The 17,391-nt window shown below is 47.1% G+C and overlaps 1 protein-coding gene across 1 annotated transcript in view; it reads right to left on the bottom strand.

The window, feature by feature from the left end:
- Positions 1 to 17,391, bottom strand: part of LOC141091341 (retinol dehydrogenase 7-like) — a 227,040-nt gene that overhangs the window by 54,079 nt on the left and 155,570 nt on the right. The gene's annotated exons all lie outside the window — the stretch shown is intronic.

Here is a 17,391-nt window from a genome sequence, read left to right as displayed (position 1 = left end):
GAAGGCACCCTTCAAATATCAGGGACCTGGAGTAGTTTGCCAAAGAAGAATGGTCTAAAATTCCAGCAGAGCATTGTAAGAAACTCATTGATGGTTACCGGAAGCGGTTGGTCGCAGTTATTTTGGCTAAAGGTTGTGCAACCAAGTATTAGGCTGAGGGTGCCAATACTTTTGTCCGGCCCATTTTTGGAGTTTTGTGTGAAATGATCAATGTTTTGCTTTTTGCTTCATTCTCTTTTGTGTTTTTTCATTTAAGACAAATTAATTGAAGATAATAATACCAAAGAATTTGTGTTTGCAATCATTTTCAGGAAGAAACTGAATATTATCTGACAGAATTGCAGGGGTGTCAATACTTTTGGCCATGACTGTGTGTATATATATATATATATATATATACAGTGCGCTTCAACAGTATTCGGCTCCCTGGTACTTTTCAACTTTTTCCCACATATCATGCTTCAAACATAAAGATACCAAATGCTAATTTTAGGTGAAGAATCAACAGCAAGTGGAACACAATTGTGAAGTTGAGCGAAATTTATTGGTTATTTTGTGGAAATTCAAAAACTGAAAAGTGGGTGAACCAGCCTGCATGTATATCACTCCATTAAATGTTAGCAAGAAGTGTGACTGGTAACCATGTCATTCAACTTCTTTGCTATAATTCATCTGTTTTTTTCAGTACTTACTGTTGTATATCCATGGGAGGGGAACTCTGTAGATGTTATCTTAGGAGAGGTACAGTATTTTAGCATAGAGATGGAACGAGGACTGCGTCTTTGATCATCTATTGCACACCAGGATGTGTGGAGCAGCTGTTGCTAATTTATAACTAAGCAGCTTCCACAATCTTTCTCTCCTGGCCCTGTATTGGGGTGTATAAATTTAGAATCATTCTAAGGGGAACACGCAAGTGAGGGGTCACACGCATTGAGCAAAGCATCGCATTAGCTAAGCATTCAGCAAAAGACAGTTACTCCATGACAGTTAGTCAGGGCAGGAGTCAGGTAAATCACACTTTGCTCTCCTTTTTAACCATGTGCTTTATTTCTATTCTCCTGTATTCCCTTGCCAACCGCATTCACTGCCCCATTCCTCCTCCATCACTACTCATACACATCAGCCCCTCTATACTTCCCTCTCCCATGTACAGCTCCCATGCACTTCTCACCTTCCTGAAAAACCTCAGCCCTTCTTGCCTAAACACATTGCACAAATAAACTTCTAACATTTAAAAGAACTACTTGGTCTTTATGTTCCTACTTCTACTGATTTCAAGGGACATCTCCCCCAACCTCAACCCCTACCCTACCCCATATCAAAACCATAACAATCTTATTAATATTACTTGCACTCCTTCATCTCCTTCTTTCAATTGTGCCCTATGGAATCCACGGTCTGTATGTAACAAACCTCCTTTCCTGCACAGCTACTTTCTGAACAACTCTCTGAATCTGTTGGCCCTCACTGAAAACTGGATTCAGGACTCTGACACTGCCTCCCCTGCTGCCATTTCCCATGGTGGCTTATAATTCATCCATTCCCCGAGACCCACAAACAGACTTGGTGGTGGAGTCGGCTTACTCCTGTCCCCACAATGCACTTTCCAGGTCATCCCCCCCAGTTCCATCACTCTCATTCCCTTCTTTTGAGGTCCACACCATCAGGCTCTTACGTCCTCTCCCCCTCAGAGTAGCGGTCATATACTGGCCCCCAGGCTCAATCACCCACTTCCTTGACCATGTCTCAGCCTGGCTGCTGCACTTCATGTCCTCAGAACTACCAACCCTTATCCTGGGAGACTTCAACATCCCCATTAACAGCCCCAATTCCACAGCTGCATCCCAGCTTCTATCATTAACCACTTCTCTTGGCCTCTCACAGCTCTCAAACTCTGAGACACACAAAGATGGTAACATCCTTGATCTGGTCTTTGTCCGGCTCTGCTCAAGCTCCTACCTAAATAACTCACCGCTTCCCCTCTCTGACCACAACATTCTCTCCTTCAGGCTCGCAAATCCTTGCCCACCCCAGCACACTCCTACCTATCACACATTCAGAAATCTACAAGCCATTAACTGTCAGACACTTTCAGACTCCTTACAATCTTCCATGTCCCCAATCTCCTCTTTATCCTGTCCCGATCTGGCTGATCATCACTACAATGACACTCTTAAGGCCCTGTCACACTTAGCGATGTACCAGCGATCCCGACCAGCGAAATGACGCGGTCAGGATCGCTGGTACATCGCTAAGTGGTCGCTAGTGAGCTGCCACACAGGCAGATCTCACTAGCGACATCGCTGGGGATGGGGGTCGCTACTTGCCTGTCACACCAGGCGATCCTGCGTCCTCCCGCCCGGCTCCACAGTCCAGGACGTTCTCGCGCGATCAGCGATAACCAGCGGGGGAGCCGGTCGTAGGTAAGTATCAGACACAGCGATATCGCTAGCAATATCGCTATAACGTCACAAGTTATAGCGATATTGCTAGCGATATCGCTTAGTGTGACATGCCCTTTAGAAGCACCCTTGACCAGATAGAGCACCTCACCTTCAGAACCTCCAAACACAGAGTAAAACAGCCCTGGCTCACATCGCAAACTCGACTTCTCCAGCGATGCTCTAGGAGTGCTGAACGCCGATGGAGAAAAACCCGCACACCAGCAGACTTCATCCACTTCAAATTTATGTTAAGAACCTATAACTCTGCCCTTCACCTCGCCAAACAGACCTACTTCACCACCCTGATCTCCTCACTAGCCAACAACCCCAAGAAACTTTTTGACACCTTTCACTTCCTCCTCAGGCCAAAAGCACAAGCCCCTATCACAGACATTTGTGCAGATGACCTGGCCTCCCACTTTATAGAGAAAATAGATATCCGTCAGGAAATCTGCTTCCAACCACCAAGTACTGTGACTCCCATCCCTCCCTGCTTTTCTCCTGGCTCACTTTCCACATTTGATCCCATCACAGAAGAAGAAGTCTTCAGACTTCTCACTTCTTCTCGTCCAACTACATACACTACCGACCCCATTCCCTCACATCTCCTCCTGTCTCTCTCTCCAGTCGTCACAACTCACCTAACTACAATCTTTAATCTCTCCCTCTCCTCGGGCATTTTCCCATCCTCCTTCAAACACTCTATCGTTACTCCATTACTTAAGAAATCTGCTCTCGACTCATCCTGCACAAAGAACTACAGACCAGTCTCCAATCTCCCCTTCATCTCTAAACTTTTGGAGCGCCTAGTCTACTCCCACCTTACCCGTTAGCTCTCCACTCACACACTCCTAGACTCTTCACAGTGGGGTTTCCGCCCCCTACTTTCAACTGAAACTGCACCCAAAGTTACCAGTGACCTTCTGACAGCAAAATGTAATGGTGAGCACTCTCTGCTCATTCTTCTCAACCTTTCTGCAGCTTTCGACACTGTTGACCACTGTCTCCTACTCTCTAGGCTCCAGTCACTAGGCATTAAGGACGCTGCTCTCTCCTGGTTCTCTTCTTATCTTTCTGACCAGTCCTTCAGTATTTTGTTCGCTGGCTCCACGACATCTCCTTTTCTTCTCATTGTCGGGGTACCTCAGGGCTCAGCCATTGGCCCCAATTGGACAGACCATCAGCAGATTTGGCTTTCTATACCATCTTTATGCTGATGACACACAACTATACACGTCATCCCCCGACCTTACCCCCACGGTACTCCAGAACGCCAGTGACTCTCTGTCTGGGTGTTATGTTTGACACCAACCTCTCCTTCACATCCCATATACAATGTCTTGCCCACTCTTGCCACTTACACCTAAAGTACATCTCCAGAATCTGCCCTTTTCTCACCATGGAAACAACAAAAACCCTCACTGTCACATTGATCCACTCCCACCTGGACTACTGCAACGCTCTATTAATTGGCCTCCCCGTTACTCGACTTTCCCCTCTACAGTCTTAATGCAGCAGCCAGGGTCATCCATCTGGCTAATCGGAACTCGGACATGTCCGCTCATCGCCAATTATTACACTGGGTGCCCATTCATTATAGGATCCAATTCAAAGTACTTGTTCTCACCCATAAAGCTCTCCACAGTGCGGCACCCCCCTACATTTCCTCTCTCATTTCTGTCTATGGGTCTAACCAACCGCTGTGCTCTGCAAACGACTTTCGACTAACCTCTGCACTAATCTGCACCTCCCACTCCTGACTCCAAGACGTCTCCCGCGCTGCGCCAATCCTCTGGAATGCTCTACCCCAAGAAATTAGGACTATCCACACTTTGCACAGTTTTAGGCGCTCCCTCAAAACGCATCTGTTCAGAGCGGCCTATCACGTTCACTCATCAAAGTCATTTTATGTGTAAGTGTGCGTGTGTAGCCCATTCACTATATCTATCCCCCACTCCCTCAAGATGGCTGGACCATCATTGCAAATACATCCTTGTAAATACACACCTGTACTTTGTATCTCCCCCACCTCATTGTAGATTGTATGCTCTCACGAGCAGGGTCGTCTTATTTTGCTTTAATTATTGTATTGTTAACGTTGTTACTTATGACTTGTGTTTTGAAACTGTTAAACTGTAAAGCGCTGCGGAATATGTTGGCGCTATATACAGTGCAGACCAAAAGTTTGGACACACCTTCTCATTCACAGAGTTTTCTTTATTTTCATGACTATGAAAATTGTAGATTCACTCTGAAGGCATCAAAACGATGAATTAACACATGTGTAATTATGTAATTACCAAAAAAATGTGAAACAACTGAAAATATGTCTTATATTCTAGGTTCTTCAAAGTAGCCACCTTTTGCTTTGATTACTGCTTTGCACACTCTTGGCATTCTCTTGATGACCTTCAAGAGGTAGTCACTGGTAATGGTTTCCAACAGTCTTGAAGGCATTCGCAGAGATGCTTAGCACTTGTTGGCCCTTTTGCCTTCAATCTGCGGTCCAGCTCACCCCAAACCATCTCGATTGGGTTCAGGTCTGATGACTGTGGAGGCCAGGTCATCTGGCGTAGCACCCCATTACTCTACTCCTTGGTCAAATAGCCCTTACACAGCCTGGAGGTGTGTTTGGGGTCATTGTCCTGTTGAAAAATAAATGATGGTCCAACTAAACGCAAACCGGATGGAATAGCATGCCGCCGCAACATGCTGTGGTAGCCATGCTGGTTCAGTATGCCTTAAATTTTGAATAAATCCCCAACAGAGTCACCAGCAAAGCACCCCCACACCATCACACCTCCTCCTCCATGCTTCACGGTGGAAACCAGGCATGTAGAGTCCATCCATTCACTTTTTCTGCATCGCACAAAGACACGGTGCTTGGAACCAAAGATCTCAAATTTGGACTCGTCAGACCAAAGCACAGATTTCCTCTGGTCTAATGTCCATTTCATGTGTTCTTTAGCCCAAACAAGTCTCTTCTGCTTGTTGCCTGTCCTTAGCAGTGGTTTCCTAGCAGCTATTTTACCATGAAGGCCTGCTGTACAAAGTCTCCTCTTAACAGTTGATGTAGAGATGTGTCTGCTGCTAGAACTCTGTGTGGCATTGACCTGGTCTCTTATCTGAGCTGCTGTTAACCTGCGATTTCTGAGGCTGGTGACTCGGATGAACTTATCCTCCGCAGCAAAGGTGACTCTTGGTCTTCCTTTCCTGGGGAGGTCCTCATGTGAGCCAGTTTCTTTGCAGCACTTGATGGCTTTTGCCACTGCACTTGGGGACAGTTTCAAAGTTTCCCCAATTTTTCGGACTGACTGACCTTCATTTCTTAAAGTAATGATGGCCACTCATCTTTCTTTACTTAGCTGCTTTTTTCTTGCCATAATACAAATTCTAACAGTCTATTCAGTAGGACTATCAGCTGTGTATCCACCAGACTTCTGCACAACACAACTGATGGTGCCAACCCCATTTATAAGGCAAGAAATCCCACTTTTTAAACCTGACAGGGCACACCTGTGAAGTGAAAACCATTTCTGGTGACTAGCTCTTGAAGCTCATCAAGAGAATGCCAAGAGAGTGCAAAGCAGTAATCAAAGCAAAAGGTGGCTACTTTGAAGAACCTAGAATATAAGACATATTTTCAGTTGTTTCACACTTTTTTGTTAATTATATAATTCCACACGTGTTAATTCATAGTTTTGATGCCGTCATAGTGAATCTACAATTTTCATAGTCATGAAAATAAAGAAAACTCTTTGAACCAGATGGTGTGTCCAAACTTTTGGTCTGTACTGTAAATAAAGATTATTATTATTATTTGTGCAGTGTACGACTGATTATTGTCCTATGGACAGACTGTCCCACCTCAGCTGTAGATCTCTGCAGTTCATCCAGAGTGATCATGGGCCTCTTGGCTGCATCTCTGATCAGTCTTCTCCTTGTTTGAGATGAAAGTTTAGAGGGACGGCCGGGTCTTGGTAGATTTGCAATGGTATGATACTCCTTCCATTTCAATATGATCGCTTACACAGTGCTCCTTGGGATATTTAAAGTTTTGGAAATCATTTTGTATCCGAATCTGGCTTTAAACTTCTCTACAACAGCATCCAGGACCTGCCTGTTGTGTTCCTTGGTCTTCATGATGCTCTCTGTGCATCAAACAGAACCCTGAGACTATCATAGAGCAGGTGCATTTATACGGAGACTTGATTACACACAGGTAGATTATATTTATCATCATTAGTCATTTAGGACAACATTGGATCATTCAGAGATCCACAATGAACTTCTGGAGTGAGTTTGCAGCACTGAAAGTAAAGGTGCCGAATAATATTGCACGCCCCACTTTTCAGTTTTTGAATTTCCACAAAAATTTAAAATAACCATTAAATTTCGTTGAACTTCACAATTGTGTTCCACTTGTTGTTGATTCTTCACCAAAAAGTAACATTTGGTATCTTTATGTTTGAAGCATGATATGTGAGAAAAGGTTAAAAAGTTCCAGGGAGCTGAATACTTTCGCAAGGCACTGTAGTTGAGGATATGGGCCTGGGTGTCGCATTGCTGAGTGAGCTCTTGTTGGAGACTGGCCAACTGGGAAGCATTCCCAGGGTCAAAGGACTGTAAGGACGACAGACGGGACTATATATAGCTTTGTCGCCATAAAAGCAGGGGGGGCTCAGGCACATTTCTTGCACAGGGGCCCCAAGCTGTCAATGTCCACCCCTGTCTCCATCCTATAGTGTTTGACTGGCATTACAAATTACCCACTCCTGCCCCCCTTGAACTTATGTCAGTACAGTAGCCAGCCCATTCAGGCTGACATTGGTAAATAGGGCAAATAGCTGGTTGAAATCTCTATAAGTCTGTGTAGGAACACAGGTCAACAGTTGCTTTAATATCCACATGGGCTATAGGCCCTGAACGGCAAGGCAGCCACGCAACGTTAAATAGCTGCAGCCCACGTTATCCACAGCCATTGGGCATAATTTTGGTGGGCCAGTACAGGAAAAGTAAATGATCTCGCTATGTGAGACAGGGCCTTAAGATGTGGCGACTCATAGCAAGGGTGGATGCATTTAGGGTGGGAGTTGGTTGGAGTGAGGAACTGAAGGAAGTTGGAGCTTCGACGGGAACGGTACAGACGGGCCGGATGCTTTACCAGAGGCAACCAAACCAGGTGACTGATGATTTCAAGTCTGGGGAGAAACAGGCAGAAGGAATTGTCATCATGGCAAAGTTAGGTTAGGAAGGATCTGGGGAGTCTAAGACAGTCCAGTTCGGACGTGAGCTGCACAGAAGAGTCAGCGAAGTAGGGAAAAATTAGGAAACAAGTGAATTCCATGATATGCCAACTGTGTATGCAACGTGTGAAGTACTAAGTAAAGAGAATGTTCAAGTTGTCCTGGACTGTGTCTCCATTACTGGGGGGGTCGTCTGGAGGAGGGGCTGTCTTCGCCTGGGAAATGCCTGGGGGGACCTGAAACTGGAGACGCAGGTACGCTGAGAAATGGAATACAGTTTTCTGTGAGGGAAGGGCGGGACACAGATGCTTCAGTGTCTCTGGACATGACTACAGTCCTGGCCCCCCTTACATTTATATACTCAGAGGAAAAAAGATATTTTCTGGCCTCTGGGAACGAATCATAGGAGTACTCAGAGTCAGAGTCCTCTAACTGGATCTTTCTCTTTTTAGAGGGAGATGGACCCGGAGGAGGAGGTGGCGGAGGTGGAGGGGTAAAGGTAGCTAAAGAGGATTGAACCTCCTGTTTAACAAGGGTATGGATTTCATCAATAAGAGAGGGGTGTTCAGCTCTGACCACTCTATACGTGCACACTTGACAGAGTTTTTTTTTGTCCTATAGCAAGGGAAGCTTCATATTGCATATGGTGCATTTAGGAGGCTTTTTGGCGGGGGCTTTATGGGTAGACTTGTCTCCATAAAAGAAAGGGAGAGAAGTGTAAGTAGAGACAGTGGCGTAACTACAAAGTTATGAGCCCCGATGCAAACTTTCAAATGGGGCCCTCCCCCATGCCAAAATACATGCACAGCTTCACTCCATCCGCCTCGTACACGCGCGGCTCCACTCCGTCCACCTTGTACATGCATGGCTCCGCTCCGTCCACCTCGTACACACACAGCTACACTCCGTACACCTCGTACACACCAGCTCCGCTCTGTTCAAAATTGTACACACAACTCTGCTACATCCACACTGTAAACCCCTCCTGACCCCACACATAAACTATACCTCATCAAGCACCATGACAACCAGCACAGCAGAGTCCTGCAGACACCGAGGCCCCTGATCATGTGATCCCTGACTCCTCCCCTCCTGTGACCTCATCATAGGTCCTGTGCTTACATTAGAGAAAACAGCCTAGCGACGTCATTGCAGGCTGTGAGGCGCTGCTTTCAGTGCGGTGGGTGTTGTGAATTCCCTTGCTCGGACTTCTGAGCCGGAGCTCCTTCTGGTGGTTACTGGGAGTAGTGGAGCTGGCCAGGATGATGGAAGTTTGCTACCTGACGATGATGATTGGGAATCTGGGATTACTGATTGGAGCACATAAGTGAGTAGGCTTCCCTTAGTGGTTGCTGGTGATTTCCTCCTTGTGCATTTGGAGTTCTTTTGTCTCCTGCCTGATCTGCATAGTTCAGTTAAATGATTCTTTTGCTAATCCTTTGCATCTACTCTGGTTGTGCCTTTATTTGCTTTCTGCTTTGCTGCTAGGGTTCAGCGTGCTCCCTGCTGGGGGCAGCGCTGGGCCCCACTCCATATGTTACAGCTTTTGTCAGTTTGTTCAGTCCCCTGTTATGTTAGTATCTTTTGCTTTGCTTCCAGTTCACACCAGAGTGCTGATCTAGCGGGGGTGAGGTCGTGTGGCCTCAGGTTTTTTGTATATCAGATGTTTTGGATTTTTAGTGTTTGTGTGTGATTGCAGACAGTATCTTTTCTGTCCTGTCCTATCTAGACAGCTTGGGCTCCACTATTTGCTCAGTCTATTTTTCTGCCTATGTTTGTGCTTCATCTTGTCTCACCGACAATATATGTTTGGGGGCTGTCTATTCCTTTGGGGATCTGCTCCAGGGCAGCTTAGATTTCACCTTTCTGGCTTTAGGCTTAGTTAGTTCTCCGGCCGTGCCGAGGCGTCTAGGGCTTCGTAGGAACGCTCCACGGCTACTGCTAGTTGTGGTGATAGGATCAGGGGTCTACAATCCGCTCAGTCACCAACATCTCTGGTTTCCTGGTGGCTTAGCCTGTTCCTGCCATCCTCCTCGGTGACCCATTCATAACAGGTGGGTCTCTGTTGGAGGGTGAGGATGGGTGCATTAGGGGCGTGGCGCCTCAGTGCAGTGCGGGAAAAATAGACTCCCAGGTGGGACACGGGTGGGGAGTCAAAAACTGGACTGTCCCTTGAGAATCGGGAAGGTTTGGAGATATGCCTGTCGGGCCCCTGACTCCCCCCGGGCCCAGTCACAGTCGCAACTGCTGCGACCGTGGTAGTAATGCCCCTGAGTAGAGAGACCATCTACAACCAAGACCCTAGGCTAGGATCCACCCCACACACAGATTTACTGAGGCTGGGGCAGCGCTGGCTCTGCAGAAACAGGGCAGGAAGCACCATCCATACAGAGGGGCATCAACCCTGCCCTCAGCGTTGACAATCTTTTCCCCCTCCTCCTCCTCCCTGGTTCCTGAGCAGGCTTCCGCAATCTTCATCGTGCACTGCGTGCCATTCGTCGGTCCGGAGGCCGCAAAGGGCCGAAATCGGAAGTTCATGTGTTCCACCGTGAAACGCAGGGCCCGGAAGTGACACGCGCCCTTTGATGACGTCACGTCCGGGTCACCGAACAGCGCGCGCAGGAGGAGGAGGAAAGACCGGAGAGCTCAGGGAGGCCTCCAGTATGGGGATCACTGGCCCACTTTACCCCCAGTGGGAACACGGGTGGGCCAGGAAGGTCCTGAATCCACCCGAAGGGGAGGCGGGAGCAGTACGGAGGAGGAAGGCGGAGCCCATGACAACCACTGCCCGGATTTTACTTAAGGTAATACTGCAGTCACCGGCCATGCAGCATACCTGAAACCTCTCCATGCCCCATGGGGGACAGGAAAGACACTGGCGAGTGGGAGGGGTTTTTAGCCTCTTTGTGTTTCCTGCCCCCCATTAGGGCGTGGAGACAACCTCCTATGCTGTCTTGGAAGGTAACTAGAGAAATAGGGGAGACACAAAAGATAAATGATAAAATTTGTTTTTATTGTACAAAACAACCATAATGTAGTAAATAGAATATGTACTTAACACTGCATGAACCGGTCACCAGCCAGTATGTGCACAGTACAAACAACTATTAAGTGCATGGACAGTGTGAACAGATGCTATGAGGGTCATGATTTTGAAAAAAAAATTGTATGGGCTACACAGAGATCGTTATATAAATGAGGTGAGGTGATAGGATAGTCTAAAGAAATGCACGGGGGGTCCTTCTCGCAAGCTCACAATCTACAAGGAAATAAGGGGGATACAATAGGTGAAAAGTGCTTGTTAATTCAGATCCAGCAATTGCAATAGATAGGGATTTTCATATAAAGCTGCTTTATTTGGTCATCATCCCATGTGTTTAAGTGCAATTATCAAGTACAGATATCATGTGCATGGAGGATGTGGAGACAGATAAATAGGAGTGAGCAGATTCTGAATAATGTTTAGAAGGAGAGAACAGGGAAAAGTTAGGTTAGTGAGTTGAGGTGATAGGCTTGTTTAAAGAGCTGTGTTTATAAAGCACACTTAAAAACTTGGGGGCGAGATAACAGTCGGATTGTGTGGAGTAGTGTATTCCAGAGAACTGACGCAGCACGGGAGATGTCTTTGAGACAGAGGTGCGAGGTTCGAATTATGGGGGATGTTAGTCTTAGGTCAGTTTCAGAACGCAGAGAATGTGTAGGGCGATAGTCAGATGAGGAAGGAGATAAAAGGTAGTGCAGAACTGTGAAGGCTTTGTGGGTGAGAGTTATGAGTTTATATTGTACTCTTTAGGGATTGGGTAACCAGTGTAATGAATTCCACAAAGTCGAGGCTTCGGTGAAGCGGCTGGATTGAAATACGACCCTGGCTGCCACATTCAGGATGGACTGGAGAGGAGAGAGTTTTTTTAAGAGGGAGACCGATCAGAAGGTTGTTGCAGTAGTCTAGACGAAAGTGAATAAGAGCGACAGTAAGAATTTTAGCAGTTTGAAAGGTGAGGAAAGGTTGGATTTTGGAGATGTTTTTAAGATGCAGGTGACATGCGTGAGTGAGTGATCGGATATAGGGAAAAAAGGAAGGTTGAGGATCAAATTTATCCCCAAGACAGCGGGTGTGCTGCTTGGGACTTATGGTTGAACCCTCCAAGGTAATTTCAATGTCAGGCAGAGTAAGGTTAGTAGAAGAAGGAAACACAAGAAGTTCAGTTTTGGAGAGACTTTAATAAGGGCAACTTCGGTAGAGAGTAAAGAGCGAAAACCAGATTGTAGAGGGTGAAGAAGAGTGTAATCTGAGAGATAGCGGATCAGACGGGAGTGGACAAACATTCCAGGTATTCGAATATGAAGGGAACATTAGAGACAGATCTATAGCTAACAGCATAGTTCTGGTCAAAGGATTTTTTTTTTTTTTTTTTAAGTAAAGGGGTTATGATGGCATGTTTAAGGAGGGAAAAATACCAGAAGAAAGAGGAGGTTAAATATTTTGAGCAGGGGGTTGGACCAGATGGCCCAGGAGGTCCCTTCCAACTCTACGATTCTATGATTCTATTTTAGTTAGGTGAATGGCGACATCAGAGGACAATAAAACATCCGGACTCTTTATCTATGAACTGGTCCAATATTTATTTTTCTTCCTCTCCCATAATCATAATTCTGCTTCACGTCACTTGTCTCATTTATTGCATTTTTTCTGTGCTGTACTGTGCATAAATATGTGACTCTTCAGATTTTTTTTATTAGTCTATGCCTGATGAAGAGACCTGAGTAGACTCGAAAGCTTGCAATGTGTTACCCAGAGGCGTATCTAGGCTTTCTGGCACCCGGGGCAAGAATTTGGTTCGGCGCCCCCCCCCCCCCCAAGTACATATGCGACTTGCACAGTTAGTCATGTACCCACGAGCTGCTCTCCCTAATGCTCTCAATGTTCAGTAAAAAACTGAAAGCAGGAAGAGAAGCTCGTTGTCACAGGACCATAACTATGAAAATCGCATATGAGTGAAATGTCCATGTGATGACTACTGGAACCTGCAGAGCTGAATCCTGACATTGCAGCTTCTGAATTCTCACAACGAATGCACTGCACACTTTTAGGATTCTCCCTTGCCGATATACAGTCATGTCAGCACAAGTATGTGATTTATATACTTCTGGCCACATTCCGACTAGACGTGCCCGGCCTCGCTCCGTTCATTTTAATTGAGTGAGGCGACACATGTCTAGTCAGCATGTGACCGTATGTATGTAAATTACCGGCACGAGAGAATCCTGACAGCGTTCAGTGAGCACTGTGAGAATTCAGAAGTCTGGAGTCACATAGAATGACTGCAGACTCAGCACAAACCTGGAAAACCCCTTTAATGCTCCTAACAAATAAAAACATGAGAATTAGTCAGTGTCACAAATAACATTTACACCCAGGTACCTTATAGATGACGTCATCTCTGCAGTCGTTCTCCTTTTCTTCTTCTTGTCCAGAACCCATGATGAGTTTTCTCATCCACAGCCATCTCTGTAGACTTCCATCTTCTCCGGTCTTCTGCAGCAAATCGCCTCACGATGGCCTTAAAGATAGAAGTGTCATTATAATGCTCCCAAATAAAAATATCTGCAATATACTGTGGCCTCACACTATTCCCCTCCCTCCTCATACTGTCTCCTCATATATTTACCCCCTCACTCTCTATACTGTCTGTAAACACATATCCCCGACTCCCCATACTGTGTCCACATACATTCACCCGTTCGCACCCCTTACTGTCTGCACCCATCCACCATACTGTTTCATCATACTCTTCATTTTGTGTCCTCAAATCTCCCCACACACATTAAATACCATCCCCACTCCAAATCCCCCATCCCTAATCCCCCACACACATTAAGTAACCCCTCATCCCTACTCCCAAATCCCCCCACACATTATGTACCCCAACTCCAAATCTCCCCACACATTATGTACCCCCACTCCAAATCCCCCCACACATTAACCCCCATCCCCACTCATTAACCCCTCCACATATTAACCCCCATCTCCACTCATTAATCCCCATCTCCACTCATTTACCCCCACACTCATTAACCCCATCTCCACTCATTAACCCCCCAATCATTAACCCCCATCCCCACATTAACCCCCATCTCCACTCATTAACCCCCCACATTAACCCCCATCACCACATTAATCCCATCTCCACTCATTAACCCCCATCCCCACATTAATCCCATCTCCACACATTAACCCCCATCTCCACACATTAACCCCCCCACTCATTAACCCCCATCCCCACACATTAACCCCCATCCCCACATTAATCCCATCTCCACTCATTAACCCCCACACATTAACCCCCATCTCCACTCATTAACCCCCCACTCATTAACCCCCATACATTAACCCCCATCCCCATACATTAACCCCCATCCCCACATTAACCCCCCACTCATTAACCCCCTTCCCCACATTAAGCCCCATATCCACTCATTAACCCCCATCCCCACATTAACCCCCATCTCCACTCATGAACACCCCCCCATCTCCCATCTTCGGTGGTTCTTCATCTCCAGAATGGAGCACACTTACCACCAGCGTTCGCTCTGGGCGCCGGGAGTGACATCAGCAGCGTGATCACATGACCTGATCATGCTGCTGACGTCGCTCTGACCCGGCGGTCAGAGCTTCAATTGTACTGGTGTCTGTATAGACGCCAGTACAATTGCTGCCTGGGAGTCGGCGCGGCCTCCTTCTCTGCGTCGGCTGTCAGCTTGACAGCCGACACAGAGAACCGCCGATTCCCAGGACTGGTAGTGGCAGAACGCAGCCGCCAGGGGAGAGACACTGCCGACCGCTGCATTAGGCGGGCGGGCGGCCCGACTGCGCCCCCCTGCTGCCTGCGCCCGGGGCAACTGCCCCGGCTGCCCCCCCCTGGATGCGCCTCTGGTGTTACCATCTTTTCAGTTAGCCATTAAAAGGTATCAACCACTGAGGACTCTCAATTCTGAATATTTTGGCGACATCCAGTGAAATAGACTGCAGGAGATGTGAAATAGGGTCACTTTTGTAGGCTGTAGGAGGAGAAGAAGCGAAGAGCTGGGTAAATTCTTCATCTGTAACAGACTCAAAGATGGCAAGTGAGCTTGAAGTGCAGCAGGGAAGAGGATCCATGCTCTCAGGAGATTGGGCAGAAATGTCCTGATGGATATGATTGATATTTTTCTAGGAAGTGAGTGACCAGATCCTCACTGCTGAGGTTGGTGACCGAGGCCTGAGCTTTAGAACTCAGGAGGAAGTTTAAGGTTTCAAAAAGCCATTTTGGATTGTTAGCTAGTGAAGTGATGAAGGTGGTGAAGCAGGGTTGTTTGGCCAGATGAAGGGCAGAGTTATAAGTTTTGAACATGAACGTCTAGTGGATGAAATCCTCTGCTTATAGCGATTTTCACCACTGACGCTCAGCGCACCTTGAGCAACGCTGAAGAAAGCGTGTTTGCATTGTGTGCCAGAGTTGCTCTCATTGCCATTGTCTGTGTCAGATCTTTTTGCATGTAGCAGGTGCTGCTTCATCCAGGGCGCTCTCATGGGCATGACTACCGTTCAGCTGCGACGGGGACCGGAGTGCTTATGGGCCCGATCGTGGACCTGCAGCCGCTCATTGGCTGTGCAGCTCCGTGCTTTGATTGGCTGCCAGGCTGCAATTGGCCTGACACGATGGCTGCTCTGTGCACACAGGACCTGTGATGAGGTCACAGGAGGGGAGGAGTCAGGGGGGTCACATGATCAGGAGCCTCCGTGTATGCAGGACTCTGCTGTGTTGGTTGTCATGGTGCTGGATGAGGGTAAGTTTATGTGTGGGGTCAGGAGGGGTTTACAGGGTGGATATAGCAGAGCTGTGTGTGTACAAGATGTACGAGCAGAGCCGTGTGTGTACGGAGTGTATGGAGCGCAGCCGTGTGTGTACGAGGTGAGCGGAGCCACGTGTGTACGAGCTGAGCGAAGAGAAGTCGCATGTGCACGAAGTGTATGGAGTGGAGCCGCATGTGTATGAGGTGGATGGAGCGGAGCCGTGCATATACGAGGTGTACGGAGTGGAGCCGGGCGTATATGAAGTGTACGAAGCGGAACAGCATGTGTACGAGGTGGATGGAGAGGAGCCGTGCGTGTACAGAGTGGAGCAGAGCCACGCGTGTACGAGGTGTACAGAGCAGAGCCGCGCATGTACAAGGAGTGTACGGAGCAGAGCCGCGCGTGTACGAGGTGTATGGAGCAGAGCAGCACATGTACGAGGTGTACGGAGCATAGCCACGCGTGTATGAGGTGTATGGAGTGGAGATGTGCATGTATTTTGGCATTGGGGGGCCCATTTGAAAGTTCACATCGGGGCCCATAACTTTTTAGTTACGCCACTGGGCACTCTGCAATGTATAATTGTAGTGAGACAAAGCTAAGTTTTTACAGGATTTGAAGGAGACGGGAGATTAAAATGATTGTAGATTGTTCATAAGCTGCTGGGTGTTAATCGTATTCCTAGAAGTGTGGTAAATGGGGGTGTCCCAGGTGAGGGGACAGTTCTTGACAGAGAAGGAAAGAAGGTTGTGGTCAGAGAGTGGGAGAGGGGAGTTAGTAAAGTCGTGGGTAAGAGTAATATGATTATATTGAACTCTGTATCGGATGGGCAACCAATGCAACAACTGGAACAGGTTAGAGGCATATGTGTAGCAGTTGGCGAGGAACATGATCCTGGTTGATGCATTCAGGGTGGATTGGAGACGGGAGAGTTTGGTAGAAGGGAGACCGATTAATAGAGAGTTGTAAAAGTCCAGACGAGAATGAATAAGAGCAACATTAACAGTTTTTGTGGAGTCAAAGGTAAGAAAAAGTCAAATTCTAAAGATGCTCTTGAGGTGTAGGTGACAGGAGCAGGCGAGAGACCGGATGTGGGGAATGAAGGAAAGATCTGAATCAAATATGACACCAACAGAGCGGGCATGTTGCTGGGGAGTAATGGTGTAACCACATACTGAAATGGCAATATCGGGCATAGGTGGATTAGTGGAGGAAGGAAACACAAGCAGTTTTGTTTTTTCATTGTTTGTCCACTAGGGGTGGTGTACAAGGAGAAAAGGACGGGGCCCAGGATGGAACTCTGAGGAACCCCGACAGCAAAGGGAAGGGGAGAGGAAGAAGAGCGATCAAAAGATACAGAGAAGGAGCGGTCAGAGAGGTAGGAGGAGAACCAGGAGAGAGCAGTGACCATTAGATGTACCAAATTTGGTGCTTAGCCTCGCTCTTCCTACTTGCCCTGGTGTGGTGGCAAGTGGGGTAATAGGGTTGGGGTTGTCAGCCTTGTATTGTTAGCTGACATCAAGCCCATGGGTTAGTAATGGAGAGGCGTCTATAAGACACAAACAGGACCTTTGGCTTGTTCATGTGATTTACATTGCAGTTCTCATTGGTCAGCACTAAGTATAAGGTTTGCATTATGTCAGTAATTTGCAGCTGTGATAAAGACCCATGTAGGGTCGAAACACATAGCTGGTGTCTCAGTGCCTCATAGCACATCCATCTACTCTTGAGGAGTAAGCAGCTGTACTATTTTAATTTTTTCAATAAAGCAAGAAATTTTATCAGCTGGAACGCCCCTCATGTTTTTGTCTATTATCAATTATCGTTGGGTCCAGATGAGGTTCTGTGCTGTGGCTGTGGTTGG

The sequence above is a fragment of the Dendrobates tinctorius genome, unplaced genomic scaffold, assembly GCF_039654945.1.
Source record: "Dendrobates tinctorius isolate UK_male_01 unplaced genomic scaffold, ASM3965494v1 ptg000051l, whole genome shotgun sequence".
Lineage (NCBI taxonomy): Eukaryota > Metazoa > Chordata > Amphibia > Anura > Dendrobatidae > Dendrobates > Dendrobates tinctorius.
This window is presented reverse-complemented; position numbering and strand designations above follow the sequence as displayed.